Source organism: Capricornis sumatraensis, chromosome 14, assembly GCF_032405125.1.
Source record: "Capricornis sumatraensis isolate serow.1 chromosome 14, serow.2, whole genome shotgun sequence".
NCBI classification, from domain to species: domain Eukaryota; kingdom Metazoa; phylum Chordata; class Mammalia; order Artiodactyla; family Bovidae; genus Capricornis; species Capricornis sumatraensis.
Genome location: NC_091082.1, coordinates 17,209,890 through 17,222,373, shown reverse-complemented (window position 1 = coordinate 17,222,373; position 12,484 = coordinate 17,209,890).

The window sequence follows — 12,484 nt, the reverse complement described above, 5'->3', positions numbered from 1 at the left end:
GAGAGCAGGAAGACAACATACTATGTTAAAATGAGAATTAAGAATTTTAGGAGGGTTGTGCAAAACTTCATTTAAAAACCAAAATTTGATAGTGTAGCTATTATGGTGCTATTTTGAGTAACCATGAAGATAATATTTAATATAGTCTCTTTAGTTTGATTCCTCTTCCTAAGTATGCATTGTTGTTCAATAACTCAGTCATATTTGACACTGGGACCCCATCGACTGCAGCATTCCGGACTTCCCTGCCTTTCTCCATCTTCCGGAGCTTGTTCAAACTCACATCCATTGAATCAGTGATGCCATATAACCATCTCATCCTCTGTCATCCCCTTCTCCTCCTGCCTTCAATCTTTCCTAGCATCAAGGTCTTTTCTAATGAGTTAGCTCTTTGCATCAGTTGGCCAAATTATTGGAGTTTCAGCTTCAGCATCAGTTCCTCCAAGAATATTCCATATTGATTTCTTTTAAGACTGACTGGTTTGATCTCCTTGCAGTCCAAGGGACTCTGAATTGTCTTCTCAAACAGCACAGTTCAAAAACAAATTCTTCAGCGCTCAGCCTTTTTTATGATCCATTCCTCACATCTGTACATAACTACTGGAAAAACCATTGCTTTGACTATATGGACTTTTGTCAGTAAAGTGATGTCTCTGCTTTTTAATACATTATCTAGGTTTGCCATAACTTTCCTTCCAAGAAGCAAACATCTTTTACTTTCATGGCTTCAGTCACCATCTGCAGTGATTTTAGAGCCCAAGAAGAGAAAATCTGTCACTGGTTCTACTTTTTCCCCTTCTATTTAACATGCATTGATATGACCCATTGTCAACATTTTAGTGTTTTGAATGCTGAGTTTCAAACAAACTTTTGCACTCTCCTCTTTCACCCTTATCCAGAGACTCCACTAGTTGCAGAAGACATAGTTATTTATGTAAAAAATACCAAGGAATCTAACAAAAATAATTCTAGAATCCTCGACAAATTAAGTTAGGCAAGGTTTCAGGACACATAGTCAATAACTAAGAGCAGTTTTTTTTTTTCTATATACTGAAAAATACAAGGGAAAACCAAATTTGAAAACACAGCAACTTTAGTTATCACTCACACTAAATAATGAAGTATGCAGGGATAAGTATATCCAAACATGTATAGTAGCTGACTGTCAAAAAATATTAATATCTAATTTAAAAAATCCAAGAAAATCTCAGTAAATGGAGAGATAGAACATGTTTGTGAGTTGGAATATTAAACTAGTAACTGTCAACTCTCCTCAATTTGATCTATATTGATTGATCTATATTTTTAAGCAATTCCTATTAATACAAAGTTATTTGCATACTATGAAACTAAATCATTTGTCATATGTGATTTGCAAATAATTTGCCACAGTTTGCATTGTCTTTAATCTACTTAACATATTCTTCATGAAGAACAAAACCTTTTAGTTTTAAGTTAGTTAGTTTATATATTTTAAAAATTTTATTGGTCATGCTTTTGGGGTCTTGAGTATGAGGTGTTTTGTTTGTTTGATCGTTTTTGTTTTTTCACTTTACCTTAGGTACCAATGTTTTTTTCTTACACTTCTAATTTTTTGTTTTGTTTTACATTTAAGTCTGCTATGCTTTTGGTTAAGGTTTGTTTTCCTTTGTTGTTGTTGTTTTTGCTTTTCTTTTAACTTATTTTTTATTAGACTTTTTATTTTGCATGGGCTTTCTGGATGACTCAGTGGTAAAGAATCACCTGCCAATGCAGGAGACATGGGTTTGATCCCTGGTTCAGGAAGATTCCCTAGAGAAGGAAATGGCAACCCACTTCAGTATACTCTTGTCTGGGAAACCCCACGGACAGAGGAGCCTGGTGGGCTGCAGACCGTCACAAAAACCTGGATATGATGTAGCAACTAAACAACAACAACAACAAATAGCTGATTAGCAGTGTTGTGATAGTTTTAGGTAGAAAGCAAATTAGCTCAGTCATACACATACATGTATGCATTCTCCCTTGAACTCGCCTCCCATCCAGGCTACCACATGACAATGAGCAGTGTTCCTTGTGCTATACATAGTTCCTTGTTGGTATCCATTTTAAACATAGCAGTGTGTACCTGTCCATCCCAAACTCCCTAACTATATCTTCTTCCTCCTTTTTTTTAACCCCCTGACAATCAAGTCTTTTCTCTAAGTTTGTGAGTGTTTCTCTTTTGTAAATAAGCTCATTTGTATCATGTCTTTTTAGATTCTATATATAAGGGATGCCATAAGATATTTCTCCTTCTCTGACTTACTTCACTCATTATGACAATCTCTAGTTCCATCTATGTTGGTGCAAATTACATTATTTCATTCTTTTTTGATGACTGTGTAATGTTCCATTGAATATATGTACCACATCTTTTTCATCTATTCCTCTGTTGATCAATTTAGGTTTCTTCCATGTCTTGGCTATTGTAAACAGTGCTGCAATGAATATTGGGGTGCATGCTTACTTTTGGGCCATGTTTTCTTTTGGTTGTATGCCCAGGAGCAGGACTGATTGGTAATATGGTAGTTCTATTTTTAGTTTTTTAAAGAACCTTCATACTGTTCTCCAGAGTGGCTGTACCAATTCCCATTCTTATTAACAATGTAGGAAGGTTCTGTTCTCTTCCCACCTTCTCTAGCATTTATTGTTTTTGGATTTTTTGATTATAGCCATTTTGACTGCTATGAGGTGATATCTCACTGTAGTTTTGATTTGCATTTCTCATAATTAGTGATTAGTGATGTTGAACACCTTTTTTTCATGTGCCTTTTGGCCATCTGTATGTCTTTGGAGAAATGTCTGTTTAGGTCTTCTGCTCATTTTTGGATAGGGTTTTTTGTTTTGATGATGTTGAGCTTCATGAGCTGTTTGTATATTTTGGAAACTAATCCCTTGTTGGTCACATCATTTGCAAATATTTTCTCCCAATATGGAGGTGTCTTTTGTTTTGTTTATTGTTTCCTTTGTTATGCACAAGATTCTAAGTTTAAGTAGGTCCCATTTGGGTGTTAGTCCTAAAAGGTCTTGTAAGTCTTCATAGAACTGTTTAACTTCAGCTTCTTCAGGATTACTCATTGGGGCATACACCTGGATTACTGTGATATTGAATGGTTTGCCTTGGAAACAAACAGAGATTATTCTGTCATTTTTGAGATTGCATCCAAGTACTGCATTTCAGACACTTTTGTTGACCATGATGACTACAAATTCTAAGGGAATTCTAAGGGATTCCCACCTGCAGTAGTAGATATAATGGCCATTTGAGTTAAATTCACCCATTCCAGTCCATTTTAGTTCTCTGATTCCTAGAATGTCGACGTTCACTCTTGCCATCTCCTGTTTGACTACTTAAAATTTGCCTTGATTCATGGACCTAACATTCCAGGTTCCTATGCAATATTGCTCTTTACACCATCGGACCTTGCTTCTATCACCAGTCCAATCCACAACTGGGTGTTGTTTTGCTTTGACTTCATCGCTTCATTCTTTCTGGAGTTATTTCTCCACTGATCTCCAGTAGCATATTGGGCACCTACAGACCTGGGGAGTTCCTCCTGTCATTTTGTGTTTTCATACTGTTTATGGGGTTCTTAAGGCAAGAATACTGAAGTGCTTTACCATTCCCTTCTCCAGTGGACCACATTCTGTCAGCCACGAAATTAAAAGATGCTTACTCCTTGGAAGAAAAGTTATGACCAACCTAGATAGCATATTCAAAAGCAGAGACATTACTTTGTCAATAAAGGTCCATCTAGTCAAGGCTATGGTTTATCCAGTAGCCATGTGTGGATGTGATAGTTGGACTGTGAAGAAAGCTGAGTGCTGAAGAATTGATGCTTTTGAACTGTGGTGTTGGAGAGGACTCTTGTGAGTCCCTTGGACTGCGAGAAGATCCAATCAGTCCATTCTAAAGGAGATCAGCCCTGGGTATTCACTGGAAGGACTGATGCTAAAGCTGAAACTCCAGTACTTTGGCCACCTCATGTGAAGAGTTGACTTATTGGAGAAGACTCTAATGCTGGGACGGATTGAGGGCAGGAGGAGAAGGAGGTGACAGAGGATGAGATGGGTGGATGGCATCACCGATTCAATGAACATGAGTTTGAGTGAACTCCGGGAGTTGGTGATTGACAGGGAAGCCTGGCGTGCTGCAATTCTTGGGGTTGCAAAGAGTCAGACACGACTGAGTGACAGTACATTCTGAGGGACCAGGTTAATATTTCCTTCCTTAGTAACTCAAGAGGGCAAACTCTACAAGGTGAGATTTAATTCATACTCATCCACTTACTATGTGACCCTATAAATTTGTTTTCTTTCTTGATCTCAGTGGCATCACCTGTAAAAGCATTACTGTTGTTCTTGCTGCAGCAAAACCAAATACTATCCTCAGTAAATTCCAATTATTCCCTTGATCTTTTCTGGAATCTGCCCTGCAAATATATGATCTTCTTGACATGGACAAGTAATAACACTGAGTTATTTTTATGGTAACTCACATTCTTATACAAAAAATAATGTATTGAAAAGCTTATTTAATCTGAATTCCAAATTTTGTCTGGATGACATTTGTTGAAAGGAGAATCTGGACTATTTCTTTCCTTATGTGACTCACTGGCACCTGCATCACCTTTAATCATCATATTAAGCTTGTTCTTCCAGCATACATAGCCCCTTAAGCATGTGCTGCAATCACTAAGGGTAGATAAAATTAATTCTTCTTCTACTTTAAATTTCTTCTTCACTAGGGACAACCATTGTGGGAAAGGAGAGATGAGGACTAGATGGCAGAATCATGTCTTTTGTGTTGATTTTCCAGAAATATTTCTAATTAACCACTCCTGAATTGACTAGTTGTAGCTAGGCCAGTTTTGAAAATTGCTTGGATGACTGACATATTGCCTCTATGATCCATGGAATAAGTATGTTTTTATATTCCTGTTAACAAAAGTTCCTAAGATTAAAAATACATTGGCTTCTATCTAAATTGCCATATACCCACTTAGATGCTGTAACAAATTCTACCCTAATTTACTGATTTGAGATCATATATAATTCCTACCATACCATTAAGCTTATTCACTTCTCTTCTTCCAGTTCCTGGTTAGTTGGCAACATTTCAGCATTGTATAGTAACCACTACTCAAAATACTTTCTCTAGTTCCCACAAATGTCTCTGGTTTCTTTGCTCTCAACAGAAATTCAACTCTTGCTTGACAGGCTGCCACATATTAAGTCAAATACATTCAAATGTGCACACCCTTAACCAAATAACAGATTTGGATAAATCCAGTATTCTGCCTAGCCCACAACTGTGTCCATGCAGCTGTGTGGCTAAAGAATAAATTTTTTTAAAAATCAGAGTTCTTTCTATTTAAATAGGTCACTATTAACATATTGTTCATGGGGTTCTCAAGGCAAGACTACTGAAGTGGTTTGCCATTCCCTTCTCCAATGGACCACATTTTGTCAGAACTCTCCACCATGAGCCATCTGTCTTGGGTGGCCCTACACAGCATGGCTCATAGTTCCATTGAGTTAGACAAGGCTGTGGTCCATGTGATCAATTTGGTTAGTTTTCTGTGATTGTGGTTTTCATTCTGTCTGCCCTCTTATATATAAGGAAAAGAGGCTTATGGAATCTTCCTGATGGGAGAGACTGACTGAGGGGGAAACTGGATCTTGTTCTGATGGGCAGAGCTGTGTTCCCTCCCTGTAGTTTGATTTAAGGCCAAAGTATGGTGGAGGTAATGAAGATAATGGTGACCTTCTTCAAAAGGTCCCATACATGCAGTGCTGTACTCAGTTCCCATGACCCTGCAGCAGGCCACAGCCGATCAACACCTTCATTGGAGACTCCTGGACACTCATAGGCAAGTTTGGGTCAGTCTCTTGTAGGGGTCACTGGTCTTTTCTTCTGCGTCCTAGTGCACACAACGTGGTTTTTTGTTGTTTTTTTTTTTGTGCCCTCCAAGAGTCTGTTTCCCAGTCCTGTGTAAGTTCTGGTGACTGTATAGTAGGCTTAATCATTACCTCCTCTAAGAGGCCTTATGCCATATCCAGGTATGCTGCACCCAGAGCCGCTGCTCCTGCAGCAGGTCACTGCAGACTTGTACCTCCAGAGGGCACTGAAACACAGTTTTGGCTCAGTTTCTGTGGAGTCTCTGGGTCCTGGTGGACACAAGGTTTGTTTGAGCCTTCTAAACATCACTGGAGGATATGGGCTATGGTTCCTCTGAAATATCAATAGAGTCAGATGATCAAAAATCCTCTGAATATTTTATCAGTTATGCTAATATATAGTAAGAAAATTATTTCAATAACAGCCCCAGACCTACAGGCCCAGTCCTTTAAGGTATTTTCAAATTGTCAATACCTCATGAGTTGCATGCAAACAAACATGTTGATTTGATGCATTGATAAACAATAATGAGGTTTAAGACTAGAATAGAAATTGATTGTGTGTACTTCTTATCTACACTTCCATCAAACTTAACGACGTGACATTTTTATTACTTTAGGAGTTTCACTTGTTTATTTTATTATTCTCTGGAATGACAGCTTGCTGATGTTCAGTGATTTGGACTTTATATTTGTGCGATTAAACATACTGTCTCACATCTTTCCTTAATAACCACTTTTTTTTTTTTTTTAAGGTAAGGCACAGATTTAAAAATCTATTAAAACAATCTATGGAAGAGAAGTATCTCTTTATACAGAGACAAATTCATAGAGAAAAAGGATGCAAATAATTTCATTTAAAGCTTAAGTAATAAATATAAAAATCTAATTAAAATTTAAAAACACACAGTCATGTCCAACTCTTTGTGACCCCATGGACTATACAGTTCAGGCCAGAATACTGGAATGGGTAGCCTTTCCCTTCTCCAGGGGATCTTCCCAACCCAGGGATCGAACCCAGGTCTCCTGCATGGCAGGCAGATTCTTTAGCCCCTGAGCCACAAGGGAAGGCCAATAAATATAAAAATCTAATTAAAAATAAAAGAATTTATGGATGCCATTTTGATAGTACTCAAATGTTAGTGGCCAAATGCTTTGGAAAAATAACATCTTTTGAAAATGCTAATGAAAATTTTTACAATATACATTTGAAATAAAATGTTTCATTAATTCATTGAAGCCATGGTTACACAATAGTTAATTTTCATAGGCTATCAATGAAGTATAACACAAAATAATTATATTAATTAGTATATAATCATATCTAATAAAAATTTCTCATTATATATATAAAATAAAAAATAAATTGGAGTTTTCTACTGGTCTACTGAGAAAGTCTTGGTTGGGCCTACTCAAAATAAATTTCAGGGTAATTTTATTTTAAATGATTTTCCCATAATCATAATTAGGAGTCAGTTAATTTGCTGACTTCAGTTTTGGGTAGCTCCATGAAATTTGCAGTTTCACAATGCCCAGATGAAGCTTTGTTGAACTTAAAAGCATGCCACTGAATATTTGGCAAAACCAAGCTGTTACAGCAATTTTTAGACCTCTCAGGTCACACTACACATGCCTACATCCTTGTGATAAATACTGAAGTGTATTCCATAAGTCTACCAAAGTTGCTAGGTTTCATAAGTTGCCATTCTAGCCATCTGATCCATTTCATAACATTTAACTATATTCCTCAAAATAGGTATTTTCTTTGTCACATGAATTCACCTTTATTTTTTTGTTTGCTTGGTTTTTAACTATCTTCTGAGAAATTTTCTACTAGGTCAGCTTTCAGCTGCACAAAGTTAAGAGTTTTTTTTTAGAATTTTTATTTTATATTAAAGGGCAGTTGATGAATAATGTGTTAGGTTTAGGTATATAGCAAAGTGATTCATTTATACATGTATATGTATCTATTCCTTTTCAAATTCTTTAAGGTTATGACAGAGTATCGAGCAGAGTTCCATGTGCTATACAATAGGTTCTTGTTGGTTATCTATTTTAAGTGTAGCGTTGTGTACATGGGCTTTCCCTATAGTTCAGATCATAAGGAAACTGTTTGCAATGCAGGAGACCCGGGTTCAATCCCTGGGTCCGGAAGATACCCTGGAGAAGGAAGTGGCAACCCACTCCAGTATTCTTGCCTGGAGAATTTCATAGATGGAGGAGCCTGGCAGGCTACAGTCCATGGGGAAGCAGAGTTGGCCACGACTAAATGACTAACACACATTGTGTACATGTTAAGTCCAAACTCCCAATCTATCCCTCCTGGTAACGATAAGTTTGTTCTCAAAGTCTGTGAGTCTGTTTATGTTTTGTAAACAAATTCATCTGTATAATTTTTTAGATTCTACATATAAGTGATATATGATATTTGTCTTTCACTGTCTGACTTATTTCATTTAATATGATGATCTCCAGATACATCCATGTTGCTGAAAATGCATTATTTTACTGTTTTTAATGGCTAAGTAATGTTCCATTGTATGTATATAACATATCTTCTTTATCCAGTCATCAGCTGATGGACATTAGGTTGTTCCCATGTCTTGGCTGTTGTAAATATTGCTACAGTGATATTTGGGGTACATGTATCCTTTAAAACTGTGTTTTTCTCCAGATATATGCACAGGAGTGGGGCTATTGAATCATATCGTAGTTCTATGTTTAGTTTTTTGAGGAATCTCCATGCTGTTCTCTATAGTGGCAGTACCAGTTTATATTTCCAACAATCGTGTAGGACAGTTTCCTTTTCTCTACACCTTCCTCATTATTTACATTTGTAGCTTTTTGATGATGGGTACTCTTATTGCTGTGAGATGATACCTCGTTGTAGTTTTGCCTTGCTTTCTTCTAACAACTAGCAATATTGAGCATCTTTTCATGTGCCTCTTGGCCATCTGTATGTCTTCTTTGGAGAAATGTGTTTTTAGATAGTCTGTTTTTAATTTTTTTTTTAATATTAAGCCACATAAGTTATTTGTAAAATTAAATTGTTTTTATCTTCACTGAAACTGGCACAGCTAGAATCTTCCTTTAGTTCTCTTTAACTCACTCTATGTTTTCAGCTAGAAAAGAGGCCATGAATTATTCTTGATTACTTTCCTTCTTGGACCTCCAAATTCTACTTTGTAAAGTCTCCACATTACTTTCCTTTATGAATATTTCTTTTTTTAAGTTTTTTTTTTTCACGTGTCATTTTTGTTTTAATTGAAGGATAATTGCTTTACAGAATTTTGTTGTTTTCTGTCAAACATCAACAGGAATCAGCCATCGGTGTAAATATGTCCCCTCCCTCCTGACCTTTAAGAATATTTCTAAATGTTTCCCAGTTAAACTGCTGTGATTTCAAAAGTCTCTTCCTAACATCCTGGTTTCAATAACTTCTTCCTGAATCTATTTTCCCTACCATTGACAGTGGACTTCTAAAAATGGATTCTTCATTTGCTGCAGGAAAGATTTCAAAGTTCTCTATCCCCATTCACCATGAAAACCCAACTGTTCTACTCAAAATGTCTTCAAGGTAATATTAAATACTATAATATAGTTTAAAAGAGTTTGTGTGCTTCCTGAAAAAATATAGCATCATCATATGGAGTATTTGACTCACGGGATCTGTAGTATTGATAAACTCTTTAAGGAAAAAAAGTCGATCATAAATCTTCAAATTTTATTCTTATTGAGTTAAAATGAAGATGAGGGGAAAAAAACCCAAAAACATTCAGGTAGACATAATGATACAAGGGAAGATTAAATCGTCAGGCTTGCTGGAAGGATAAACAAAGGTAATTAACATGATTAATTTTTTAATTTACACTTCCAACAAATATTTTCAAGATGAAATATTGTATTTTACTAGGGACTTTGTTTCTGTTGTTAGTCTCTCTGTCATATTATTTCAAGCTAGGAGGAATTCAAAGATAACCTGTCAGAAAATATTATGACACTTTTTTTTTTTTTTAAGAAAGAAAGAATGCAAATTTTGTTGATAAAAGTCTGTCAAATCCATCAGGTTTCATGCTACCCTCAGGTCCCATTTTGTATTCTGGGTACAAACATCCCTCAGATTTATAAAAGGATTTTTTCCCTGCAGAAAAAAGAAACTAGATTTTAATATTTCAGTTGTTACTGCAAAGGCAAATTTGGGCTTTACTTGTAAGTCTGTATCATGAAGAGTATGTGCATAGCTTGTGATTTATTATAGTAGAGCTTTGACTTACTGTTGAAAGATTCATTTATATATTTTTTTTTTATTACTTTTCTCTGAAGTTTACCTTTTGCTGGTCTTTTCTTTGTGTCCATAGATTATTACTAATGTAAGTTATTGACAATACATTCTATTACATAATACATATACAGAAAGAAATAAACGTATGTACACCCGTGGTGGATTCATGTCAATGTATGGCAAAACCAATACAGTATTGTAAAGTCCATTTTTAATAAAACACCAAAAAAATTAAAAAAATAAAATAAAATAAAATAAAATAGTTGCAATATTAAAAAAAAAAAATGGCATTTATGCCCATAGATGCCAGTTTGGAGGATCTGAAGTATTTAAGTGAATTTAACAATCAAAAATTTGAATGAAACACATAATAGCTTTTTGTATATTTTATGTGCATTGCATCAATGATGAGAAACTGCATCTATGAGATAAATATATAATAAAATATAAAATATGTACATAATATATATTTTAAATAAAATATTTACAAAATATCTATTTTCATTGCTTTTATTTATATATGTAAATTTTATGACACTTAAAAAGAATGAATAAATTTTATATTCTCAACTAAAGCAAATGTTTCTCTGAATTAAGAAACACAAGTGGAGGAACTGATCTGTGATTTTGATGAAGATTTTAGTAAATAATTCTTTAGGAGGGTGTGGAGGTCACCTATAGCAAATGTGTAAAATAAAGAGAAAAATCTTAGAACAGAACATCCAGAGCTGGTGCCAAATTATGAGATAACCAAACTAAAACAAAGAACTGATAAGAGAGATTGAGAAAAGACAAAGAACATGTGAAATAAATAACATTTGGGAAACCAAGGAAAGTACATTTAAGAAAACAGCCCATATTTTGAAATGCTATATATGTAAGTTGACTGACTTGTTGTTGTTGTTATTTAGTTGCTAAGTTGTGTCTGACTCTTTGTGACCCCATGGACTGTAGCACACCATGCTTCCCTGTCCTTCACTATTTCCTGCAATTTGCTCCAACTCATGTCCGTTGAGTCAGTGATGCTATCTATCCATCTGAAGCTGAAGCTCCAATATTTAGACTACCTGATGTGAAGACCTGACTCATTAGAACAGACCCTGATCCTGGGAAAGTTTGAGGGCAAAAGGAAAAGGAGGCAGCAGAGGATGAGATGAGAGGATGAGGAGCTGACTAATTCAAGACTTAAAAGACCGTAGTAAGAGGTTTAGCAATTAGGAAAATATGACCTTGGCAATAACAGTTGAACTTTAGGGTGAAGATTGAAGCCATATGGTTGCAGAAAACTACAGGCAGAAGAGAATGAATAAAATGAAAAGTAAGTAGAAAATTGCACATTTGGACTGAATATGGAGCCAAAGAAATTTACTGTTTGTTTTGTTTTGATTTGATTTGGTTTAAAAGCAAAGGGAAAGCGCTTGAAGTTTCCAAACCAGAATGTAAGAAGTTTGGAAGCCATCACTCTCATCCTCAAAAGAACAAAGTAAAAATATATATATATATATATTCTTTTTTAGCAGAAAATTTAGGCAGCAGAGAAAACTGCTGCCCCCAAATTGGAGAGATAGACAGTTGGATATGGAAGTCACACTTTATCAGAGCAGAAGCCCAAGAGGAAAATCCTCTGCAGGAACTAGCTCCAGGATGGGAACACTTAAACTGTATCTGATGAAACTGTGTGAGCCTGAGTGTGGACAGATTTGAGAGTGAAACCCTGTAAGGAGAAGTCAGTCAAAATGCTCCCCCTACCTCTCCCCACTCCACACACACATTTGTGATTTTTTTTACTCCCAGGAGCCCTACCAAGTTCTCACAGTAAAGATCTCAGAAAAGTTTCCTCATGTTTCATGTTCCCACTTCTGTCAGGGAGGAGAAGACATTCTTCATTCTGAAATACACTAGAGCATCTTGACAATAAAAGTCTCAGGGGAAATTATATTTCCAGAGCCTTACACACTGGAGTTTTACCAGAGCCTTACAGACCTCAGAGTAAGGGAAATCCACAACTCCAGTTCCTTTTAGTCTTTGTTGACTAAAAAATGGCAAAACCAATACAATATTGTAAAGTAATTAACCTCCAATTAAAATAAGTTAAAAAAAAAATAGTGATGCACAACATGAGAGTTGCAAGTTAAATTTTATTTGGGGCAAAATGAGGACTGTAGCCAGGAAGAAAATACCTTAGATATCTGAGAGACTGCTCCAAAGAGGTGGTGGGAGAAGGTAATACATAAGATTTTGATGAAGGAAGAGTTCAATGCATACAAGCACTTACTTTAC